Source organism: Camelus bactrianus, chromosome 33 (assembly GCF_048773025.1).
Source record: "Camelus bactrianus isolate YW-2024 breed Bactrian camel chromosome 33, ASM4877302v1, whole genome shotgun sequence".
Classification (NCBI taxonomy): Eukaryota; Metazoa; Chordata; class Mammalia; order Artiodactyla; family Camelidae; genus Camelus; species Camelus bactrianus.
Window position 1 is genome coordinate 12,077,942 of NC_133571.1, and position 13,392 is coordinate 12,091,333.

The following is a 13,392-nucleotide window of genomic DNA, read 5'->3' on the forward strand; positions in this document are numbered from 1 at the left end:
ATGTGGGAATGGTTTTTAGCTGGGTCTCCAACTCAATGCTAAACCAATTAGAAGAGGGTGTGTTTATAGGGAGAGCCAGGGGCATCTGTTTTAGAGCTGGCTTCAGGATGCTGGTTGTATGTGAGAGATGTGGCTTGCAGGTGGGAACCCTGTATCTCAGGGGGAAAGCCCAGGAACAAGAGATGGGGGGAGAGGGCCCTCCCAGCAGAGCTGTAATTTTCCAAGGAGGAAGCTGAGGACAGAAAGGAGAAAGAAGCAATAAGACTTCCTTGCCCCTCCCTTTCCCCACATCCCACTGTAACATGGCTGGATTCCTCTAGTGGCCGGAAATATTTAATAGAATACTTTTGTTTGGATCTTGCATCCCTGGTAACCTGAAGATGTTACCATGGCAATCCCTGAGTAATACATCTCGATTATTTATGGCCTTGCAAATAGGGTGGGGAACCACTCCAGGCCCCACGGAAACAGCAGGGAGCTAGAGGCCTCATTTCCTCCTCTCCCCGTTCCCCATCAGCCCCAGAGGAAGGGAGAAAGAAGATGCCAGCTTGGTTGGCTTGAAATAGCTCAAAGCCATTTGGCATGGAAAAATCCACCCCCACCCGACCCCATTCCCCTCTTATGGCCCTTAGAACTTTCCCGCTCCCCAGCACTTCCATTCTGGGGTCCGCACAGTCCTCCCAGGTCACCGTCCACTCCCCAGGGAATAGCCACGGATGGAGGAAAGGAGTCAGGAGTACCCAGTGACCTGGGCCCCCAGTTCCAGCTTGAGCTGGGCTAGAATCCTTTTCACACCACCCATTATTATGTCTGTGACCTCAGACACATGACTCGGCCTTCCGACGCTTCTGGTTCTGCAAGTGTCAAATGTGTTATACTCACACAGTGACGGAGAGGGCTAGATGAAATGATGCACATAAAGCTCCATGTACGGCCCCTGGCACACAGGAAGTGCTCAGTGAATCGTAGTTGTTCCGTAGCAATCACGCTGTCGACCATCCTAGCATGTCTGTGTTTGTGGATGGATGTCAGGACTCTCGAGACAGCAATGGGGCAGGAGGACAGAGCTGGGGATGGACAGGCGTTGGGGGGGTGGCTTGGAGCGGGGACAATTTTATTCTCTCGTCCAGACAGAGGAGCAGCAGGAGGCCCCAGTTGGCCAAATCAAGCCTGGACGCCCTCGGTCCAGTCCTGGGCATACCATCATCCTGCCCCTAACGACCACATTTCCCTTCTCACAAGATCAGCCCCAGGGAGTGCCCTGTACTGGGTTGAATAGCGTCCCCCCAGAATTCATGTCCACTCTGTGAATATGACCTTATTTAAAAGTAGGGTCTTTGCAGATTAAGATGAAGTCATACTGGGTTAGAGGAGTCACTAGTCCAGTGACTGGTGTCCTTATACGAAGAGGGAGGTGTGGACACAAGCACACGCAGGGAGGACTCTATGTTGTGCCGAGAGACAGAGGTTGGAGTGAGACTGCCACCAGCCCAGGAAGAAGAATTGTGGGCGACCACCAGGTGCTAGGAGACGGGCATGAAACAGATCCTCCCTCAGAGCCTCTGGAAGGAAGCAATGATGCTAATACCTGCATTTCAACATCCGGCCCCCAGAACTGAGTGAATACACTTCTGTTGTTTGAAGCCATCCAAAGGCTGTGGTAAATTGTTACTGCAGCCTTTGGAAACTAATACGAGCCCCCAGACTCTGGCTGATATCCTGGCTAATGTGTGTCCCCTCAGCCATCAGGAACTGCTCCGTCATGAACTGACATCACTGGGTGTACAGGAAAGAGAACAGAGTGGGGTCCCAGTTTCCTCTCTGCATTCACTAGCTGTGTGCCATAAGTGATTTGCTTGCCCTCTCTGAACCACATCTGGGAAATGGGGACATTGATGCCTGTACAGCCTGCTTTGCAGGCTTGCTAGAGATTTGCATTTGATCCTGTCTATGAAACACTTTATTAGCTCTAAAGCAGGTGATACCTGCAGCCTGTATGTCCCTGTGATGACACAGAAGGGGAACTTGTGATTCCCATGTCCCTCATGCTGACAGGTCGGGCCCACACCCACAGTGATGAGCAGGGGGAGGACTTCCATCCAAACCCGGCTGCTGGCTCGCAGCTTCTGGCCCCTACTGTCCTGTTGGCATCCCTGGCATGGCCCTTCCACCAATGGCCCCAGGCAGCCGTGGCCCGATGCAGAGACACTTTGTTACCAGTAATCATCCCAGGTGAGAACTATCGCCAAGGAGACCACTGGAACTCTGGCTCACTGGGGAGGCTCAGAGGGCAGCAAAGGGTAGGAAATCCGGGCATCAACCTGAAAGGCCTTCCTAAAAGGCCCCTTGCCTCTGACACTGCTGACTCTCACCAGGAACCGCGGTGGTCCCTCCTTCATTCCTGGGTGGTCCCAGGCTCTCCGGCCCTCAGCCCGGGGTTCCTGTGACTCAGCCTGGCATCTGAGCTGTCGGGAGGCATCCTTTTTGCCTGGCTGGCCTGGTCCTGGTTTGCAATAAATCCTTAGGCTCTAACAACGCCTGACAAATGCTAAGTATTAAATATACTTTCAGGAAATGAATGATGCTTAGGGGTTCGCTGTGCCAGATTTATGGTGTGAAAAACAGAATTCAGACTCCATATAGTCAGGAATTAGCCTCCGCACTTACATGTGTTAATGCTTTTGTACATTTCTGGTGATGCGAGATTAGAACGTTGTACATTTTAGACTAAGACTGAACTTCCCTCTGTTGGAAAGGAAGATAGGTGGTGTTGGCACGTGCGTGTGTCTGTCTGAGGGAGCGAGTAGGGATCAGGGAAAGATTTGGGGAAAGAGGCCATTTACAAGACCACATTCCTGATGGTGGTGGTGGTGGTTCAGTGGTCGTGATGCGTGCACAACTGTGTCCATGAGTTCATGTGTGTGCATGTGTGTGTGTCTGTGTGCACTGGAGGACAGGAGGGGGCGTCACACTGCTCACTCTGTCCCTGGCAGCGGTGGTTCTTGGGGACAGAGGGGGGTCTCCGGCCCGCTCTGTGGAGGAAAGCTACCTGAACAGGTCACAGAGACGCAGAGGCCTGAGCAGAGCAGATAAGAAGGGTCTGGAAGATCTAGACCACTGGCCCCAATCTGCAGTCTTCAGACCCCCACAGGTTCCCACAGGTAGTAATGGGGACTCAGGAGCTATTTTTAATACTCCTGTATGTCTAGCAGAAACGACACACTTACCAAAGATAAGGCTGCACAGACTGCTAACTGAGACATCATTTCTTTGCTTTTGGCTGGAATTATATCAACTCAGTGTGATAACACTGCTAATCTCACGCTGATCTGAACCCCTGATTGGCAGTCATACATGGCTTTGATTAATAAAAAATGGGAAAACAAATTATTACTTGATAAATGTAGTTTCTTTGGTAGACAAAAATCTTTTAAAATACAGGGCGCACGGTGCAGAGGGAGGAGGAGATTACGTGACTGTTAAGAACAGAGGCTCAGAGGCCAGACATTCAGATTCAAATCTTGGCTCAACCACAGATAACAGTAAGTTGTACTAGTCTCTTAACTCTCTAAGCCTCAGTTTCTTCATCTACAAAATGGGAGTCATGATAAAAGCCATCTCTAGGATTCGTGTGAGGATTAAATGAGATGACACAGAGAAAGCACGCAGTTGACGGTCTGGCACATGGAAAGCACGAATCAAGTATCAGGTCTTATCGCCACCCTCACTATCACCGCTCTCACTATTAGCAGGTCGGGAACCACCAGGCTAAGTTCTTCCTGAGATTTGGGGAGCAGGGCTGATTTGTGCACATGTCACCCAGAACTGCATACTCTGAAGACAGATGCTCAGTTGCCTCCTGGCTTCGTTCCTTTCCTTTGGTTTTCAACACCACAGCCCCCGGCTCAGGCTGAGCCACGGCTGTCAGCTCCCCTTCCCGCCTGGAGGGGGAAGGCCTTTGCTTATTCAGCCACCCTCCTCCTCTCCTGCGCCAACTCCCATTCAAAACCTCTTGACTCCTCTGCGGCCAAGGCCCCAGCTCTGTCTCAGGAGAATCCCTCCTGTTTCCCCAACCCACCAGGTAAGCCTCGCATTAACCCTTAGTGGAGCCAAGACCCCCCCGTCTTTGGCAGGTTGATACTGTTCTTGGGCCTTTTGTCCCCATTGTATGCTTCTGCCCCACCTGCACCCTGTGTGACCAGCACATCTCGCACGTCCCAGCCCCCACCCCTGACCAGCCCTTCAGGTGGGCCTCTGGGTGGTGCTCTGACTCCCCCCGGGCCCCCAGGCTGGGTGCCCTCTGTGTGGTCAGTGTCACACTGCACACCACTCAGTCACCTTCCCAGAACCAGCTCTGCAGGCCCCCAGCACGTGGACATGACCTGCACTGTCACACCCACCTTCCTCTCCCCATCTGTGACATGGAGGCGGGGACAAAGCTACATCAGCAGTCCAAGTCGGGACACGAGTCAGGGGCTTTGCTCTGTCGCAAAATCACCTGTGGAACTGGTGAAATACAGATTTCCGGGTCGCGCTCTGGGAGAGGTGACTGCCAGCTCTGGGGTGGGGCCCAGGCTCTTAGTACCAGGGCGCCTCCGGGCAATTCTGGTGGCCAGTTCAGGAACCTGGGCCCTTCCGGATCTAACTTCCTGTGCTTCTGAAAGCCTCGAGGCCACAGAGGAGCCAGACACCTCACAGATCTCTCTCCGTGAGGCCCCTGGGTGGGACCTGAACCCTCTTGAGGAAGAGGCCAGGGCCCCTGCCACCAGACTCTCTAGAGCATTTTCAGTCATTTCCAATGGCTGTTGGGTCCGGGCAACAAGACTGCCGAGTGTCATGACACCCTCCTTGTTCTTGGAATAGAGGAAAGTGTCCCTGCTGTCGTGCAGCTTCGGCGGGGAGGGACAGGGGGCTGGTCCCCTCTCCATCCCCGGGCTGCTGAGAAGCGGCTTCCTGCCAAGGTGCTCTGAGCAGCGATTGTCTCGTTTGCCTGGTTGTTATGGAGAGATCTGACAGGCAGGCCATCAAACCCCTTAGCTCACCTGCCAGAGGAAGAGAGCGAGCGACAAGTGTAACAGGGGAGAGAACAGATCTTCCATGTCACTCCGCTCACATTACCCCCCATAATGAGCTCTGCCCGACAGCTGCTCGCACGGCTCACACAGGTCCAGCGCTCACTCGCGTCCCACCGCGCCAGGGAAACCGGGCGGCTGCTCCGCCCCCCCCGGCAAGTCTGGGGTGCACCCCCCCCCCGCCAGGCTCCCTTAGGCCTTAGCCTCCCCTCCCCCAACCCCAGCTCCAGGAACAGGCAGGAAACCAAACTATTCACAAGGTGGAGGCTCGGCTCCCCGAGGAAACGGACAGATCACAAGCCGTAGGTTCTCGCATCCCCGCATCTCACACGGGTAGAAACTAAGGCACCTTGGCCAGTCAGACAGGGGCTGTAAAGGACCTGGCCTGAGCCGTGTGCACATGTGTGTGTGTGTGGGGGGCAGGCAGACAGACAGACAGACTGAAAGAGAGGAGGCTGTAGAACGTTGCTCTCCATGAGCTTACACTCAGGGCGAGAGGATAATAAAGCTCACTGATCTTGCAGCCCCTGATGAACAATATACAGTATTTTAGAAAGTGTACCTTGAAGGGCCAAAATGTCAGAGAGGACCCAGGCCCGGGTGGAGGCTGCAGGGAAGAGATGAGAGCTACACTGGGCTCTGGAGGAGAGACAGGACACAGTGACAGGAGTTAGGTGACGTCAGGAGAGCAGCAAGGGAGTAAAGGGACAGCGGGCTCCCTCTCTGTCTGGGGGAAGGGCAGCCTGGGTCACTGATGTCATCTCCCCATAATGAGCTCCCACCCAACTTAGGAGAGGCGAGGTGATCATGCAAGAACTCAGGCTTGGAATCAGGTCTCTAAGTTCATGGAGACGCAGAGGTTTTCTGAAAGCCTTGTGGTTGGAGTCAGGAGAGGCAGGTTCTGGTTCTAGTTTGACTTCTGACAAGGCAAGGCATTGGGCCAGCCACTCAGCCCCTCCTCTAGCCGTTTCTAAGGCCCTGCCTTGCAGGCTTATCTGCCATGGAGCTGGGTTCGAGCCCAGCCACAGATGAGGAACGAGGCAGGGAGAGGCAGGGGAGCTTCCCTCCTGCATTAATACAACGCTGAACCTACAGCCTTTGGGTCCTCTGGGAGAGAAGCCCTCCACCCAGCTCCCACACAGGACTTCCCCAGCAGACCTCCCAGGAGCCCGAAGGTGGCAAAACAAAACAAAACTATCAATTCTTTAGCTGTTTTCTTTTTCCTCCCTGGGGAATAGCAAACCCATTTTCAATTAATGTTAGGACTGCTCCCCACTCCCACTCTCTCTTACCGCCAGCAGCCTGAGAGACGTTTGAGAGATGCTCTGGACAGCCAGAGGCTTGGGAAGGGTCAGGGCCAGGAGGGGAAGGGGGCGGCCAACCCTTCCCAGCTGCGGCTGGAGACCTGTCTACTGCCCTTTCCCCGTTGGCTCCCCTCCCTCCCACAGCCAATGGGCGGGCTCCTTGGGCCAGGCTGGGCCCAATGAGGCTGCGCGCAAGCCGGCCAGCCTGTCCGGCTGGACCAGTGGCAGGATGCAGGAAGCAGAGGAAGAGAAACAACCTGGGGAGAGCAAGAAGCAGGGGCTTGGAAGAAATCTCAGTAGTTTCTGAGCAATAAATGAGTTGGTGTTTAAATGAGATGCAAATGGCATGCAAATGAGCCCCTTGTACTTTTGAAAAGAGGCATCACAGTTTGGCTAAGAGAATAGCAGTTAATCTCTCAGCCCGCCAGAGACGTCCAGAGTGACCTCCCTTCTCTTGGGGATTCCATCCCATTTAGGAGCTGCCTGAGCTCCCCAAAGCCAGGTCCCTGCCCCACTAGGGCCACCCCAGCACCACCTGCCCATGTGCTGGGTGCTCCCCACACAGCATCTGCCTGTGAGCCTGCTTTTCTCTGGTTTCCACAAGCTAAATGAGGAAGGCACACCCCAGACCTGGAATTCACAGCACCGCAGAAGCCCAGAGAAGGGAGGGACCCTGGTATCCTCACTTTCCCCGTTTCACGCGTGAGGGGGCCTGACCGAGACCAGAGCCGAGCCTGAACTCAGGGCCCTGAAACCCTCTGCTCCCTGCTTCAGCTCACCATCTCACCCCGGGAGCAGAAGTTCCCTTCTGAAGCCTGCGAGGTGGGAAACCACTCATAGGAACGAGGGCCAGACAGCATCTGAGAGAAACAGCACCTGTGTCTTGTCCCTGGGACTTCAGCCAGAATCTCCTCCCAACTCCAGAGCCGGCTTCAGAGAAAGTGAGCCAACACTTCCCCAAGGACTCCACGCAGCTCTCAAGGTTTCTCCAAGCTCTGTGGACCCCCATCACCAACACCTCCTGCTTTCCTCATCCTTTCCCAAACCAGACCCTGCACGGACATTCCTGCACCCCAGTGGTCCACCCCTGAGGTCTGGAAATGCCAGAAGGAAGGAAGCAGTCAAATGGCAGACAAGAGTGTCACTCAGGCAAATTGAATCAGCCTTTCCCAGAGCTTTTAGGGGATTGAGATGTCAGAAAGGACGCCCAGAGGGCAAGGGGGAGCTAGCCGAGCCCCCTCAGAAGACAGGCCATGGGGAGGAGGAGAGGAGCATGGCAGAGGGGTGTGAGAGAGTTGTCCACAGTCTGTATCTTGTTCCTGGGGAGAGGTACCTGGCCCAGGGAGAGCCAGGTGCCCAGAGGAGGAGTTAGCTCCCAACTCATGTCCCTCAACCTTTGGTGGGCTTCAAAGCCCTCCCTGCAGTTAGCTCCAACCTCAGGACGCAGGTCCCCCGCATGAGCACAGGCGGGAGATGGGGCTGGAGGCAAATGAAGAGTGAGGCCCCGACACACCACTCTCTGACGGGGACCTTCAGTCCAGAGCTCGGCCCCCTGTGCACTTAGTAAAAGCTTAATAAATAGATGTGCATTCATTGGCTAATAAATTGATGCTGGTTGGAGACTTTACAGCCAGTGACTTCTCACCCACTCCCCAGCCCCTGTAATCACCCCTCAGAGCCACTCCTCTACTCAGCCTGGCCACCCAGTGGCCCTGAATTCGAGATCTGTGGGTGTGGAGGTGGGGTACCTGGGCACATTCTCCCAAATCTGTGGGGCCCTGCCAACCATGAGCCTCAGTCCTGAGCTCCCTGCAGGCTCCCACCTTCTCACTGTCCAGGCATCTGATTCACATCCTCCGTCAGTACCTCCTCTCGGGACAGAGGTTGCACAGAGCACAGGTGACAAGCCTCTTCAGATTCAGATAGAGAACTTGAACCCCAGGTCACAAAGTCACAGCTGGCCAGGGATCAGATCTTCTAAGACACCTGCCCTCCAGCAGAGGGCAGTTATTATCCCCACCCCAAGGAGGACCAGCATTTGAGGAGAAGGTGGGGACTTTGGGGAAGAGGAAAGGGACAGTGCTGGAATTTTCCATGTGCTCCTACCCCTAAGCTCCACTCTGGTTCTGCCCTTCCCCGGCAGACTTCTGTCAGTGCTGGTAAGAACAGAAGCTTCTTGGTGGGCAGTCACTGGCCTAGGATCACTGTAGAATTTATCATGCCAATCGGGGCCCTTTTAAGAGTGAAAGGGAACAGTATTAATTAGTCAATTATTCAATGGGACAGCAGGTGCCAACCTGGACTGTCCCTAGCAAATGGAGACATGAGTCACCCTGATCATAGCTATTCTCTCAGTCAAAGCACCTCTGACCATCTGGATGTGACCACTGTGTCCTCATCTGGTGGCCTCACCCAGGAAGATGGGAAGATCAGCCAGTGAGACGAGACCCGGGACACTGCTGAGCAAAGCATGTGTTAGGTGAGGGGGAAAATAAGGAATTGGGCATCTGTTTACAACACAATCGGCATTTTCCATTCATTAATTTGGTAGATATTTACAAGCCTACAGTGTACTCAGCGTAATGCTGGGTATTGGAGAAACACTGGCCATTAACACAGACAGTAACCCTGTCCTCAAGGAGTTTACAGACCACTGTAAATACTGAACATTAATTACAAAGGCAAGTCATGTTCTAAACAAGGAAGCACAAGTGATGTGGGAACATTCAGGAAATAACAAGGTCCAGGTCTTCTCTAAAGGAGCCTTGATTGGCTCAGGTCGATTCAATGTGGAAGGTGACCACTCAGGAGCCATGTGTCTTTGAGCAATTAATATAACCTCTCTGAGCCTCAATTTCCTCACCTGTTAAAGGAGAGTGAAATCTACTCGACAAGGTTAATCTGAAAATATATTTAGGTAAAAAAATGTGTGAAATGCTCTCCACAGTGCCCAGCACAAGATAGGTACTCAACAGACATCAGTCCCCTTTTCTTTTATTTCCAACCTTGTTTACATCTTTCTGCCTTGATTCCCACCAAATATTCTCTCCTTCTCATTGTCTACCTCGCAAACTCCTATTCATCCTTCAATGCCCAACATAGCTGTGTGAAAGCCAGCATAAAGTAGTTGTTCAATGGATACAAGCTTTTGACCCATGGTTCCTGGGCTTGAATTCAGATTCTGCCAATTACTGTGTGATCTTAGGTAAATCAATTAACTTCTCTGCACTTCAATTTCCTCCTCTGTTTCACAGGATTATTATGAGGATACAATGTGCATAATGCACGTTAGATCAGTATCCACCACTTAGTAGGTGCTTTGTGAATTTTTTAAAAAGAAAATGGCCAGCTCAGATGTCATCTGAAAAATCTGAAATGTTACTGAATTAAGCTGAGCTTGTGGCACTGTCTTAGCTGTAAATGATCCAAGCAGGGGGCTCCCCTCCACACTGCCCAGGGTGGCCCGCACATCACAGGGCAGGGACTGAAAGTCAGATGAGCCGTGAACTAAGCGGAGGAGCCAGGGCAGGGGCTGACCTGGGGACCCAGGTGTCTAGAATCCATCCCAAACCTCAGGCCTAATGGCCCCTCACTTCTACAATCACGTTTCTGGGAAGCTTAAAAACCAGACAGATTCTCCTCTCAAATGGCTTAGGAACTGTCTTTTTAGAGATCATTTCTCAAGGTCATTGCAAACACGGGATCCGATGTCCCGACCCTGCAGCTTTCCTCCCTGGGAACACACTCCTACCAAGGCTCAACTCTAGCTTCAAGAATTCAAGATGTGTTCTGTTCACTTCCAGGCCCTCCTCCCACCCGCCGCCAGCTCTCCAACCCCCGGAGCCGGGCAGCTGCACAGCCGCTGTCAGGAAACCCTATCTCAGCCCTCGCTTGGCATTTCAACAGCCCAAGACCTGGAGATAAAAGTTGTCACTGAACAAAGTTCATTACCCCCTCCCTCTCCTTTCTGGAGGCTTGATAGGCATCAGTGTGGGCGCCGAGATGGTCCTCTTCCTCTTGCTGCTGCTGCAATTCCTGCTTTTTCGGGGGAGGAAACCTACACAATTGGTGATTATAAAGAAGCAGTTTATCACCTGTGCTTTTATGATTGCGGCAACTAAGGGGAAAAAGATGTCCTTTCAGATAAGCATTTGAAGGAGGGGGGAGAAAGATTTTCAAAGCCTCCTTTGTTCTCCTGAAGAGCCATGCCATGGAGTTCTGGCAGGCAGCCCGGGAGAAAGGAGAATTTTAAAAACACAATCTGAGCTGGCTTCCAAGCCGCTGCACCATCCCTGTCATCAATTAGGGATGTTACTTAACAAGGGGTGTGGACCATTGTCTCATCCAGCCTGTTCTCCCTAATTGGATGCTGGCTTGTGATGGATTCTCCCGAGAAGAGCTCCGTGCTGAGAGGTCATCTCCTGGGCCTTGACACTCAAGGCCAGCCCGGCTGGGCTGGTACAGACCTCTGGGGCACGTTGCTGGCAGGGAGATAAGAGAAGGACTTTTCTGAGACCCCTCAGTGCAGGCAGAGAGCACAGACTAGAACTCAGAGAAGGGCAGGCTGCCAGTCCATGCCGAACTTGGGGAGCCAGGGAGCGGATGGGAGGTTGATTCCACGCCCCCTGCCAACTACATCCCTGCCTGGCAGCAGCCCAGGGTCCTTCCATGGTAGACCCAGCCCTCATCCCAGGTTCTGAAGATGAGCCTCATCAGGGTGCAGAGAGCTTTCGGGACCTCAGTACACAAAGGGGTGGATTGAGCTTCTGCAGATTCAATAAACATTGTGCTCAAGAAGCCTGTACACCCTGAGTCACGGCCTCACCACTGCCAATGATCAAGAAATAGTCATCTTTCTTAGCAAAGTAAAACTCTGGTCCTCCGTGGTTTGTGATGGGGAAAACTGCTGGTGTGAAAGGGAAGCTGGATGTCACAGTGCCCTGGACCACCCAGGCCTCCGGAGAAGAGGCAGCCTGGAGCTCAGGGTGCTGCCTCCTTTACCTCACAATCCCAAGTGTAGGAATGAACATTTTCTCTCCTCTCTACACTATAGTGAGATCGAGCTGGAATGTTACAGAAAACGTTATCAAAGGCTCAGGAGGAACAAAAGGGACAAAACCAGATCATCTGGTTCAGGACCTACAATTGGTTCCTGTTCCACATGGAACCTTCATGTGGCTGCTCCCCACCAGGTTGGACCCTGGCTTGGCCCCTTGCCAGAGGTCACCTTTCCCCCTCTCATCCAGGATCCTGGAGGTCCATGTCCAAGTAAGTGAGACGGGATCCACCCTCCGACTGACCTAAGACCTGCTTTCTGAGTTCTAGATTCTGGCCCAGAACCCACCCCTCACCTGGATAATCAAGGCAGATAATATCCAGCAAATATCTGCAGGGGGGAGCACGTCTGCCCCCTGACCATGCAGGCCTCCGGATCATTAGCACGGAGAGATGCACCCCATAGTCTCTCATGGGAGCAAGAAACACACGATTCAAAAGCAAAGGGCTGAGACTTGAAGGCTTGGTCTTCAGTCTAGGTTTCCTGCTCATCACTCCAGTTCTCTATGGGAGTAAAGCCACGCCCTGCTTGGCTGGAGTCCTAATGCACCCGCTAGCTCGGGCCCTATGCGGAGTTCTGGGTGCAGTTCCCTAGAACTCCTGTTTGTGGGCTGGGTCCCTACATTGGACCATCTGTAACACCTATGTGGCTTCCAGCACTGACAACCCTTGACCTCAGTCTACTGCTGACCCTACCCTATGCCACCAACTTGAATAAAGCCTAAAGTCATTCCCAGGTCTTCTTAGAACTTATGCATGGAGTGTCCAGTGGTCCTCACCAGGAGCCAGCCACACTGCGGAGTGAGATAACAGCCATCAGGGCACTAGATCGAGAGTGCTTCATTCTCCAGAATTCTCAAAGGACGATGAGTCCCCCAGCAGATCTGGAAATGGATGGGAACTGTTCTACATGAGGCAAGAATTTGCTGGATACTCTGAATAAGGAAGAGGAAAAAAAAAAGAAAAGGAGAAAGAGCTGGCAAGGTGGCCAAGGGTTGGGTCTCACCAAGCGAACTGAACCATCTCTTCAATCCCTGCCTCCTCTAACCTTCAACAAAGTCTATAAAAATTCAGCAAATCCTGGAAGTGATTAGATGGTATGTGGAAACATAAATAAAATTCTATAGAAATTCAGCAAAGGAGAGGATACAGACAGGCCAGGGAGTGGAGCAGCTGAGGCATGAAACAATAAGTGAAGGAGCTTAAGAAAGCACAGGTTCATGTCACAGGCCACAGATTGAGGTTCCGGTCAACTTTAATAGATCTCTCAGGGTCAAGAGGTCCCAGCTCATACCTTAAAATGTAATCACTGTGACTGCCATTTTACTGAGTATCTAATATGTGGCAAATTTTGCATAATTTGTTTTTTTAAGCCTATAATAACCCTGTGATGTCGGTATTCTACCCATTGTAGTGATGAGGAAACTGAGGTTCAGAGTGGGTAAATACCTTCTCCAAGATCATACAACTGTTTTATCAGAGCCAGCCTTTGGGGCAGCTGAGGCCAAAATCTGCACTCTTTCCACCACAATGTGTTAGACTCCACAAGTGTCCTGGTTCCCTTCCATCTTCATCTTGGTCTCTTTCTATTTTCCTTCAGTCTGCTCCTGACAGCGCAGCTTGGGTCTGCAGTGAGGTCAGCTAAGTTAGACCACAGTCATCGGCCACTTAACAAACATTTCTCAAAATCTCACCATTTGCTTGGAATTCTGCGAGACTGAGGGTTCAAACAAAAATAGGACACAAACAGGACACAAACAATGACCAAGGGCTGAGCGGCATGAGAGAGAAGCAGCGGTGGAGCTATGGGATGGCACATGGGGAGCCCGGGTTCTCCCTGGGGCAAGTAGTGGAGAACAGGGCATTGGAAATGCTCGGAGGCTTTTTTGGCCAAAATGGACCACACACAGTCTCCTGATGCCAAGCAGCTGAGCCCTGAGGTACCGAAGGGGCTATGACTT

The 13,392-nt window shown here is 52.4% G+C and overlaps 2 long non-coding RNA genes across 5 annotated transcripts in view; both read right to left on the reverse strand.

Moving 5' to 3' along the window:
* LOC123616445 (uncharacterized) overlaps nt 1-13,392 on the reverse strand; it is a 189,752-nt gene that overhangs the window by 45,610 nt on the left and 130,750 nt on the right. The window lies entirely within an intron of this gene.
* On the reverse strand, nt 644-6,488 carry LOC141575827 (uncharacterized). The gene is made up of 3 exons (XR_012503731.1): nt 6,365-6,488; nt 5,635-5,711; nt 644-5,042 (listed from the first exon to the last, which is right to left on the reverse strand). It is a non-coding gene; the product is annotated as an uncharacterized LOC141575827 (long non-coding RNA).